This window comes from Bos mutus, chromosome 3 (genome assembly GCF_027580195.1).
Source record: "Bos mutus isolate GX-2022 chromosome 3, NWIPB_WYAK_1.1, whole genome shotgun sequence".
NCBI classification, from domain to species: Eukaryota; Metazoa; Chordata; class Mammalia; order Artiodactyla; family Bovidae; genus Bos; species Bos mutus.
The window spans coordinates 30277673-30289846 of record NC_091619.1 but is presented as its reverse complement, the minus strand read 5'-3'; positions in this window follow the sequence as shown (position 1 = coordinate 30289846).

Genomic DNA, 12174 nt, shown 5'->3' with positions numbered 1-12174 from the left:
TGGTTTTGTTGTTGTTCAGTCACTACGTTGTATCCGACTCTTTGCAATCCCATGGACTGCAACACACCAGTCTTTCCTGTCCTTCACTATCTCCCAGAGTTTGCTCAAACTCATGTCCACTGAGTCAATGATGCCATCCAACCATCTCATCTTTGGTGGTCCCCTTCTCCTCCTCCTGCCCTCAATCTTTCCCAGAATCAGGGTCTTTTCCAGTGAGTCAGCTCTTCACATCAGGTGATCAAAGTACTGGAGCTTCAGCTTCAGCATCAATACTTCCAGTGAATATTCAAGGTTGATTTCCTTTAGGATTGACCTGTTTGATCTCCTTGCTGTCCAAGGGACTCTCAAGAGTCTTCTCCAACACCACAGTTCCAATCATCAATTTTTTGGTGCTCAGCCTTGTTTATGGTCCAACGCTCACATCTGTACATGACTACTGGAAAAACCATGGATTTGACTAGACGGACCTTTATAGGCAAAGTGATTTCTCTGCTTTTTAATATCTAGGTTTGTCATAATTTTTCTTCCAAGGAGCAAATGCCTTTTAATTTCGTGGTTGCAGTCACCATCCACAATGATTTTGGAGCCCAAGAAAATAAAATCTGTCATTGTTGCCATTTTTTCCTATCTATTTGCCATGAAGTAATGGGACTGGATGCCATGATCTTAGTTTTCTGAATGTTGAGCTTTGAGCCAACTTTTTCACTCTCCTCTTTCGCTTTCATCAAGAGGCTCTTTAGTTCCTCTTCACTTTCTGCCATTAAGGCAGTGTCATCTGCATATCTGAGGTTATTGATATTTCTCCTGGCAATCTTGATTCCGGCTTGTGATTCATCCAGCCCCACATTTGCATGATGTACTCTGCATAGAAGTTAGTCAGGGTTACAATATACAGCCAGATGTACTCCTTTCCCAATTTTGAACCAGTCTGTTGTTCCATGTCTGGTTCTAATTGCTACTTCTTGACCTGCATACAGGTTTCTCAGGAGACAGGTAAGGTGGTCTGGTATTCCCATCTCTTTAAGAATTTTTGCAGTTTGTTGTGATCCACATAGTCAAAGGCTTTAGCATAGTCAATGAAGCAGATGTTTTCCTGGAATTCTCTTACTTTTTCTATGATCCAACAGATGTTGGCAATTTGATCTCTGGTGGCAGGTTCTTAAACTTAGACAGAATTTACTCCATCTGAGTACATGCCATAGACTGACTGACTGTGTCACCCCAAACTCACAGGTTGAATTCTGACCTTTAAAGTCAAGGCATTTGGAGGGGGAGGCTTTGGGAGGTTATTAGGTCATGAGGGTGGAGGTTTCATTAATAGGATTAGGGTCCCTATGACAGATACCCCACACAGCTCTCTTGCCCCTTCCACCATCTATGCACCAGGAAGAAGGCTCTCATCAGACACAGGTTCTACCGACATGCTGACCTAGGACTTAAGAGCCCTCCAGAACTGTGAGAAATAAATTTATCTTGTTTCTAAGTCCCTTAGACTTTAGTATTTGGCATATCAACCCAACTGACTAAGACAGTGTATAACAGTTAATACGGAGAATTCAGTCACATGAGTTGACCCTGTTGGGCATGGCTGAACATGGCAATACATGGCAAGCCTTTGTATTGAAGATCTTTTGCCAAAGGGACAAACTAAGATTCTCTGTTCAGATGAACAAAACTTCAGCACCTCCCATAAGCCCCTAAAACATCACATCTGCTGACCCTCAACTCCCCTTCTCAGCCCACACTGTGGGCTCGCTCACTCTAGCAACCAGCCTGTATCAAATCTATTTGAAGGACAACAGGGATGACCAGCGACGCAGAAAGAGGGAAAGAGCGGCATGTGCACATAATTACATGGCGGACCTCCTGCCCCAAGCCCTGCCCCCGCCCTGCAGAAATAGCTACGAATTCTCTGTACCTATGTTGTGCACTGTCTTAGTAATTTGGGCTGATATGCCAAACACGAAAGCTGAAGTTGCTCACCTGGTTTCAACTCCTGGGAATCAGACACTTGAAATGCAATTGTGATTTGGAGTCCACCCTGATGGCTCAAACTGTAAAGAATCTTCCTACAATACGGGAGACCTGGGTTTGATCCCTGGGTTGGGAAGATCCCCTGGAGAAAGAAATGGCAACCCACTCCAGTATTCTTGCCTTGAGAATTCCATGCACAGAGGAACCTGGCGGGCTCCAGTACATGGGGTCACAAAGAGTCAGACATGACTGAGCAACTAACACTTACTGGTTCAGGGATTTCTCCATGCTGCCCAAAAGGGTTATTTAGAGAGCCAGCAAAAGGAACAGTTGAACCTAAGTCCACACTGTGGACTGAAGGATTTTATAACATTTACCTTTAAGCACCAATCTATGGAGAGCCACAAATAAAATTCGACCATCACAGGAATGCTGTTCTGGTGTTTACTAACAAACACCTCTCAGTGGGGCACGGGCGAGATGCCTCGGCATGGGGCCTGCCAGGGTCTTCTTAAGTTGTTCTGTTTCTGTATCATCCATTGATACCCTACCAAGTCTGTCTGGCATGCCTTGCTCATTCCTGCTAGACTTGCCACATATCCCTGAGCGGACACCCCAGGTAATAAGGGGCAGCCCTCTTCAACTGCATTTCTGTCGCCCCAGCATTTTCCAGCATTAGCTGTGCCTCCACCCCTGCACTTTGGGAATGCGAACGGTGTCGCCAGCCTCCAACATAAGTAAGTAAGTAAGTAAGCCACTCGGTCACGTCTGATTCTTTGCCACCCCATGGACTATACAGTCCAAGGAATTCTCCAGGCCACAGTACTGGGGTGGGTAGCCTTTCCCTTCTCCAGGGGATCTTCCCATCCTGGGGATCGAACCCAGCTCTCCTGCATTGCAGGCAGAATCTTTACCACCTGAGCCACCAGGGAAGCCCAAGGATACTGCAGTGGGTAGCCTATCCCTTCTCCAGTGGATCTTACCGACCCAGGAATCGAACTGGGGTCTCCTGCCTTGCAGGCGGATTCTTTACCAACTGAGCTATCAAGGAAGCCCTAACCTCCAACATGGTGAATGTCTCTACTGCGGCTGCTCTCTCTATCTCTGTGCTCAGGAGAAGGAAGTCATAGAGAGCGATTTCTAGGAGGCTGCGTGCTCCCAAAACAAGCCTTTCTGTAAGTCCACTATAAAGCAGTTGTTGAATCTTGGTTTGTTGTTGTTTAGTCACTCAGTGGTGTCTGACTCTTTGCCCACCAGGCAAGAATACTGGAGTGGGTTGCCTTTTCCTTCTCTAGGGATCGAACCCGCGTCTCCTGTGTCTCCTGCCTTAGCAGGTGGATTCTTTACCACTGAGCCATGTGGGAAGTCTGCTGCATCTTGGTAACTCACTGCAATAAAAGATACCCCAGCTCTTGGCCCTTGGCCACCCAGTAGCACCAAATAACCTTATATAAGAGAAAGACCCTCTGGGGAAGGTATGAGACGCTAACTGGTTGTGGTGATGGGATAGCTAAGGAGCACTTTTCCTGGAGGACTTGGTAACCCCTGGGGTTACCTAGGGTGGCCAAGGACAGAGGGAGTTGGCTCATGGCAGAGCGGAGCACAGACCTCTGCTCCATCTTGTGACTGGTCAGAGAGTGGCCAGCTTCTGCATTTAGAAAGAAAAAGGTTGTGGCCCTTGTATGGTTGTGGGCCAGAAGCTGCGGTAGGGAAAGGTAGTAGAGGCCAGGGAAAGTCCCTGAACCACGGATCCATCACAAGAGAAGTGGGCTGAGCCCTGAGGGATGGATGTGACAGCTGGAAACCCGGACTGGTGTGTGTTTTCAGGTTCCAGCCCATTTCCTCTCCTTTAAGACCCAGCTGAGTCCTTCTGGGTTTGAGAAACCAAGGACAGGAGGGTTTGCCCAAGGACCAGTTGCAAGGGCAGTGTGGTGGGGACAGGGTGGCCTGTAGGAGAATAACCCCCAGGAAAAAGGGGAAGCAGGGAACAAACTTGCAGCCACCAACTCAGCCACCTCACCCCTTAGGAACTGTTCCTTGAACCCTCTGCACAGACCTGGGGAATTCCCTCTCTGTGAATAACAGAAGCCCTTCCTTTGTATTTTCTGAGTAGATACAGCTCATCTCTGCTCAGGGGGGCTGAGCTGAGGGGTGGTGCGGAAAGGCTTTCACAGTGACTTAGCCCCCCAGGAAGGGGCACTGAGTGTCCTTTTCATTCTAGATTAAATATCGAAGAGCAGCCAGGGAGAGGACAGAGAAACCAGGAGGAATGGTCACCTTCCCGCATTCCCTACCCCTGCCCACAGCCATTCTTAGTCAGGGAACCGGCCTCATCGCCGCTGAGCTGCCTAACCCAGCCCCAGATTCGAGTCCCTCCACAGCCTCCGTGTTGCCCGAGGGACCAAGCGCAGACTGCTCGTAATGGCGTCCAGACTCTGCTGCGGGCTCTCCCAGCCCCTTCAGCCTCCTGTTGCCTGGTTCCCGGGGAAACCTAAGTGCCTTGGGGGCTCGGGGCGTGCTCTTTCACTTCCTCTGCCCCGTGCGCACTGCTCTTTCTGTCCAGGAAGGCCCTTCTCCCTTGCATCTACCCAGAAAACAAGCCCCTCTCCTTCCAGCCTCTTCTCAAACAGAACTTTGAAGAAAACTTTGCAGACACCACCCCTCCTCCCATGGCTGGGTCTATACAATACCTGTGAGCTCTTGGAGGGCAGGAATCTCCCCTTTTCATTTCTTTCAACCGCGTACCACAGCGCCTGGCAACTACTAGGTGCTCAGGATACTGACAAATGGATAGGAAAGCACCTCAGTGAACCAGGGGCATAATAAACTCGGCACTAGGTATAGAATACCAGGAAGCCAGCTAGGACCTGTGAAGCACTTTCTATTCTACAGCTGCTATGTTGATGTGTGTGTGCGTGTGTGTGTGTGTGTTGATGTTTTTATACACCTAATCTCTTGCAGTGTTATTTGATGAAATATATGCTGTCATTACCGTTGAGGCTCAGAAGTGTGAAGTAACTTGCCCCAGGATACTGAGCTAGAAAGTGGCAGAGCTGGTGGCAAACCCAGGCTCCTGGCTTCAGTAAATCAATAAGCAAGTGAACAAGCTTTCACAAGTATAAGCTGTCCCTGGATTTACTGTTGCCATATTGTCAACTAGAGGGTCTACACTCACGTCTGGAAAAGAAAGTGGCGACCAAGACCACCAAAACACAGAACAAGAGTAACATAGGCCAAGCACCAAATCTGAGTGAGAAAGAGATGGAGGAAGCAGAGACCGCTAGAGCAGCCTGGGTTCCCAGGGGTGCTCTGTTCCAGGAAGAAAACCTTTTGTTGGACTGAGGTCCCATACACAAAAAATTTAATAATAAGATAAATTATAAATGAAACATGGCTCAGGTCATTTTCCCATCTAAAAGAAGGCCCATGTCTGTTTCAGATCTACTGAAAGAAACCTGAAAACTCTGGAGGAGAGAAGACTCTGGGAGGAGCCATGAGCCTGAATGGGGAAACAGCAACAGACTTCTAGGAAAGGCCTCGAGTGTCCCAAAGCCTGCCCTGGCGCCACCTTGGGCTGATGCAGCTGGACTTAGGTCAGCCACGATACTGGAGTTCTGCTTAAAATCCTAAGAGCCTGGCCAGAGATGATTCATCGGATCCTCTGCAGCTTCTCAGAAAAGCCTGGGAAACCCCAGCAACCAGCCTGCATTAACCACAAAGTGCAGTGTTAGGAGGCACCAGAGACAGCGCTCTGGAGCTGCAGGGCTAGTACAGGTGGCGCTGACACAGGATGTCAGGCGGCAGAAGGTGGCGGCTTCTGCCCGGGGCCTGCTCTCACTGACTCCACTGCTGCCTGCGGAGCTGCACAAAACCACCTTGCTCACTTCCTCTTGGCCCCATTGCCACTTCCCCAAAGCCCTATAATTTTACAGAGCTTGATGCTTGCGAGCCAACAGCCGAGGCTTAGGAAGAACGAGTGCTCAGAGTCACCCCAGGACAGTGGCCAGCCCTTACTACCCCCTCTCCCAGGCCCCCCTTGCTTCTCTGCCTCTCAGTTAAGCCAGAGGGTGGAGACTGGGCTTATTTGAAGCCACTATCCCCTAGATGCTTCCTACTAGGGCTTCAGTTATGACCAAGGAGCCAGGGACTCCCTGGAGTCTGAGTTCAGGAGGCTCACATAGAGCCAGTGTGAGAGGGGAGGAGAGAGGTCAAGGTTCCTTCACTCTGAGCAACAGGAAATCCTGCCCAGCCAAGGAGAACTGTTCCTGGCGCCTACGTCCCACCCACCCCTATTGAGTGTGTCAGAAGTTCTCTGGGCTCTAGTGGAGAATCTGAGAAGGGTTCAGCTAACTGTTTGTTCCAGGTTCTAGGCACTTAGGAAATGAGGAGGTGTTCCAACTGCAGGAGTCTCAGTGGATAGAGGCTTTTTAATTCTTGTGTCCCTGTTGGGACGCTATGTGCAGCAATGACCAGCAGGTGGCAGCACATTTCCATTGTCATTCAGGATGCTGGCTGAGCAAGAAAATAAAGCAAGAACTTGGGGGTTCCACTTCCGCAATGTCTAGCCAGCCCCCTCAGATTGTTCAGAGAAGGAAAGAGAAGACTAAGGGAAAGGGAGACACGGAGAAGACTTCCCTGGAGTCCAGTGGTTGAAAATCTTCCTGCCAATGCAGGGGACATGGATTTGATCCCTGGTCCAGGAAAATCCCTCATGCCTCAGGGTAAATAAGCCCGCATACCCATGTTCTAGAGCTTGAGCTCTGCAACAAGAGAAGGCACTGCAATGAGAAGCTCGCTCACTGCAACTAAAGAACAGGCCCGGCTCTCCACAATAGAGAAAAGCCCAAGCAGCAGTGAAGACCCAGCACAGCCAAAAATAAATATATAATTTTTTTTTAAAAAAAAGAGAGACATGGAGAGATTGCCGTCTGTTTACATTCTTTCATTTTAGACAGAATATGCATTTTTATTAATAGATCACAGAAATGTGTGAATTCCTGTTATTAATATGTCTGTCACTGAGTATAAAATCAATGAGTTAAATAGCCTGTTCTTTGATTAAGCTATTATCCAAGATCTAAACAGAAAGTTGGACATATAGCAGGTAGTCAGTTAATACACTGAGTTAATTACATAAACATTGAAATTAGACAACTAAGCTTTTGAATTATTTTAAATGAAATTCTGAAAAAAAAATGCTAATATATTATTGAACAACTCATGAAAGTTAGCATGCTTTATCAGACTCTGAAGGAGACTTTTAATTGACTTTGAAAAGACTATCATAACTTTTTTTATTAAAAAATGTTTATTCTCATCTAGAATAGTTTTAATTGGTTAAAAGTAAGATGTAAAAATATAAGCAAAGTTTCCCATGGGGTGTGTGTGTGTGTGTCTATATCTATATCTACCTATCTAATATATATATATATATATATACACACACTCTTAAATCAACTTGAGTTGACATTCATTTGCCATCTGCCTGCATTCAATACAATCTCAAAGAATATTCCTGGGCAGTACCAAATTTCATTCTCTTGACTCAAGGAGACTAAGAAGCAGGTTCTCCTTTCAAATTTGTGTGTGTTCCAATAAAAGCAATATTTGTTGTTTCGTGTGCAAAGCACCTCACATGTCCCACCTCACTAAATTAATGTAACAATCTCACCAGGCAGGTATCATTCGTCTCACCTCCCAGCAGAAGAAACTGAGGCAGAGAGACAGAGGAATCTACTCAAGGTTGTCCATCTGGTCAGAGGCAGTGTGAGAATGGAGCCATCTCACTCAGAGGGGGACAGAAACCCCCAGGAGAGGTCCCATCAGGATGTTTCCCTCCTTATACTTGTGTCACCAGACTCTCCCTCGCTGCCTGCCAATCTCTCACCTATCCTGTCCCTTCTATGGACACAGGGCCCATTTGTCCATTTACTTGACCTTTGTTGAAGAGCATCCTGTCTTTTGGAGCCCATTTCTCAAAACACCTTGGATCTCTTCATAACCCAGCCTCCTCTTCATCACAGCTCCAGCCTCCTATCACCTGGAGTCCCCACAGTCGCCATGGTGGCTAACTGCATAGCCTGCTGTTGATCCCCAGGCCCTAAACACCAGAAGGTGTAGGAACGAACTCCAGATAAAGCAACTGTGGATCCTAAATGTTTCCAGCAAGGCCATGCCCTGGTCCCTTCTTTTTACCATCTGCCTAACAAATGTGATGCCGCTCCTGCAGTAACTGGGTGAGAGCTCCCCCGTGTTGATGACATATGTGTCTCCCCCTCCTACTCCACAAGGCCTCTCATATTTATGCTCATGAGAGCTGCATGAGATGGTGCCAACCAACCTGTGCCAGGCACCCTGCCAGGGATTATACACACATCATTATACAGCGACCCTGTAAGTGTCTTATTAGATCCATTTCGCAGATGAGGAAACTAAGGCATGGTGGCCACTGAATGATTTGCTCTGGGCAACACAGCCAGTAAATGACAGAACTGGGCCCAAACCCAAGTCCGTCTTGGCTTCAGTGCCCTGGCTTGTCTCAGTGAACCACATGAGGACAGTACACATCAATTATGCCAAAACCCCAATTGTCACTTTGGGCAGACATTCTTCAGTGTCTTAATGGATAAGACTTGCTTCATAGGTCAGGCCAGCTGCTAGGGGCAGTGTGTCACTGGGTCAATTGTCTGTGCTCCATCTCCCGCCAAAGCTCAGCTCAGCAGGAGGTTACCCTGGGCCAGTGGTGAAGCCAGCCCCCTCTCCCTCCACACTCTACGTGCTGCTCCTGCAGGGAGCATATTAGACAATGCTGTCCTAGAACCATGTCACTTTAGTTCCCTGCTGAAACGTATTCCCAGACAATCTTATCCTCTCTGCTTTTTATTAAAGGTAAATATAGAAAGCTGTCAGTGGAAGTATGTCTTGCATTTCATCATGACCCAAGATACTATCTACTGCTGTGTTCCCTGCAGAAAGTTCCTAAGGATACATTTCGCCAAGCAGTTTAGTGCTAGGGGAAAAAAAAAAAAAAAAAGCTGCTTTCCTTAATAAACTAGCCTGCTTTGTTGAACTGCTGAGTGGGAGAGTTTTGCATAATTTGGTTTTCCGTGGGCAGCCAAGAAGCTCAGCACTGGGGTCCTGTCTCAGTAATCACTCTCTGCTTACGTCTCCCGTGACATCTATATGCCCCATACCAGGGGCATGGAACTCTTCATGCCCCTCCTTTTACTATCAACGGTTCCCAATCTTTTTATAAGTAGTTACTGCTGCTGCTAAGTCACTTCAGTCGTGTCTGACTCTGTGTGACCCCATAGACGGCAGCCCACCAGGCTCCGCCATCCCTGGGATTCTCCAGGCAAGAACACTGGAGTGGGCTGCCAACTCCTTCTCCAATGCATGAAAGTGAAAAGTGAAAGTGAAGTTGCTCAGTTGTGTCGGACTCTTAGCGACCCCATGGACTACAGCCCACCAGGCTCCTCCGTCCATGGGATTTTCCAGGCAAGAGTACTGGAGTGGGATGCAATTGCCTTCTCTGTTTTATAAGTAGGCAAGGTGTAAGGTGGGCTGCCATCTATGGGGTCGCACAGAGTCGGATACAACTGAGGAACTTAGCAGTAGCAGTAGCAGCAGCAAGGTGTAAATGATAATTTCACAGAACTATCATTATAAGGAGGGGCCTCCCTGGTAGCTCAGCGGTAAAGAATTTGCCTGCAGTGCAGGAGACACAGGTTTGATCCTTGGGTCAGGAAGACACCTTGGAGAAGAAAATGGCAACCCACTCCAGTATTCTTGCCTGGGAAATCCCATAGACAGAGGAGCCTGGCAGGCTACAGTCCATGGGGTTGCAAAAGAGTGGGTTCATGACTTAGCGACTGAACAACAACATTACAAGGTCTGTTAGTGTTTATTTCAAAGGCAGGCCTGAAGCTTGATTATCTCACGCTGTTATACAAGATTCTTGTCATTCCCTGCACCCCATGATTTTGGGGTAAGGATTTTATTTGAAAAGTGGGCCATAATCATATTTTACATTATCAGTTTGGACTAAAGAGAAAAAAAACTATTGAGACTGGAAATGCCCTCTGGGATTAAGTGAGCACTTTGGGAAAAGCTTTCAATACAATGCTTGAAGCCTCAGTATCTAGCAGGATCCAGTAAATGCTCCCTTAGGAACGATGCTTATAGAGCATAATATGATGACTCCCCAGGTAGAACTTGTTTTTATTTATGTAACCCCTCCCACTTCCACAAAGGATTGAAGTTACTACAAGCTGAGTCAGTAGCTTCCTCTTGTGTCCTCCCACGTCAGCTCACACATTCCTCTGTTGGAGCATTCATTACACCACTCTGTAGTTATTTATTTACATGACTGCTCCTCTCACTAGCTGGTAAACCCCCAGTATATAGTAAACTCCTTGAATACACTCCGTAAGAAATTATGTCTATTCATGTTTTTGTCTCCCTCCCAATCCCCTTATCGCAAAAGTACCAAGAGCCTGAAACAGTACCTGGGACATAGGAAACCTACAATAAATTCTTACTGAATGTGTGATGTATTATTATTCTCAGGTCTTTCTGCTCCTTACATTGCAAGAATGCTGACCATACCTCTCTACGGCCAGTGAGGCATCAGAACGGATCTAGGAGACCGCTTCCTCAACAAAAATAGCATTTTGCATCTAACTTCAATTGCACACCAATATAGATAGACAGCAGCAGTTCTCTGGTCAAAGTTTGGGTCTGGTCAAAAGGACCCTCAGACAAACTGTCTGATATTTACATTAGAGTTTGTGGTTTCAGCATTTAAACATGCAATTGTCTGTTTCATTCTCTCATCTCTGTGATATGTCTAAAATGGTGCCCTCTACAAACACACACACACAAACACACCCACACTCTCTCTCTCACACATGCACTCGCTAACGTGTTTCCTGTATTACTCCTTTCACAACCAAAATTGTTTATCAGAGTTTATTCCTTTCTTCACTTGTCAGGTCACTGCTCTACCTGCAGGACCCAGAACCACCTCTGGCCCTGACTGGCCCATTTAATGTGACACATGATGTAAGGGGCTCATGAAACCCTGGATCATTGTGTTTGGTGTGAGGTTTCCAGGATGTGAGGACTTGGGGCAGGAGGAAGCACCAGAGGAGTCTGATGCCCACAGTCTGATGTTCAAGGTCAAACCTGGAACAAGCACTCCAGGTTCTTCACTAGAAGAAATGTTGATAATCCACATGGTTGGGCATCCATAAGGATGTTACATCCCCAGCTCCTGTGTTTTCTTAGGGTTGATTCAGTCTCTCGCTGAAGGGCTCTATCGGTGTTCTGCTTCACTGGCTCCTCTGTCACTTTGGTCCCCATCTCTCTGAATCTCCAAACAGCCTTCGACCTTCCAATCAAGGCTGTATTTGATGTTTTTTTTCTTCTTTCATGGCTGCACTTGATCCTTGACCAATCTGCCGATCAGCAGCCCATGCAGTGGGTGCCACAGTGGGTGCTAATGAGTCACACCTAGAGCACCCCAGATGTGCTGAATGGATGCTCAGTTGTGTGGAGACGCTTGACAGCACTGCACACCTGTGCCTCTTCATCCCGGTGCCAGGCCTGTCCCTACTCTGCTCCCGGAGAGAAATCACTGGTGGGTCCATCCCTGTGCTGTGAAACACGCCCATCTGTCTTTTTTGAACTCTGTTTCTAAATGGATGATGGTGGACAAATTCTTCATTCTGAGTCTGCCTTTCCCCCTTGATAACTTGAACAAGGGCGGAGGAAGCAATGTGGGCATGGCAGCTGGCACAGAACTGGGCCCACAGCCTGGCTTACCACCCCCTGTGCCAGTGTGTGAGCGCTACTGGGGAGGGTCTGTGTTGCCCCATTAAGGCTACTCCAGACCCAGCCCAGTGCTCCCCTTAAGAGGTGCTTGATGAATATTGAACAGAAGGAAAATCATTCCATACCTACCACCCTCCGCAACTGTGAGATACAGGCCTGCTGGGAAGCACTGAGGACACGCTCCCCAGACACTGGTCTCTTCAGGGCTGACTCTCCCAGTCTCACAGGAGCAGCTCTACTCCCACCCAGCTCCCCTGTCGGTGCTCCTGGCTTCTGAAACAGGAAGCTCCCAAGGGAGATTTGCAGGAGGCAGTGCCCTCTTTTTCTCTCTTCTCCGTGCTTGCCAGGGTAACCTTGCTTACCCTG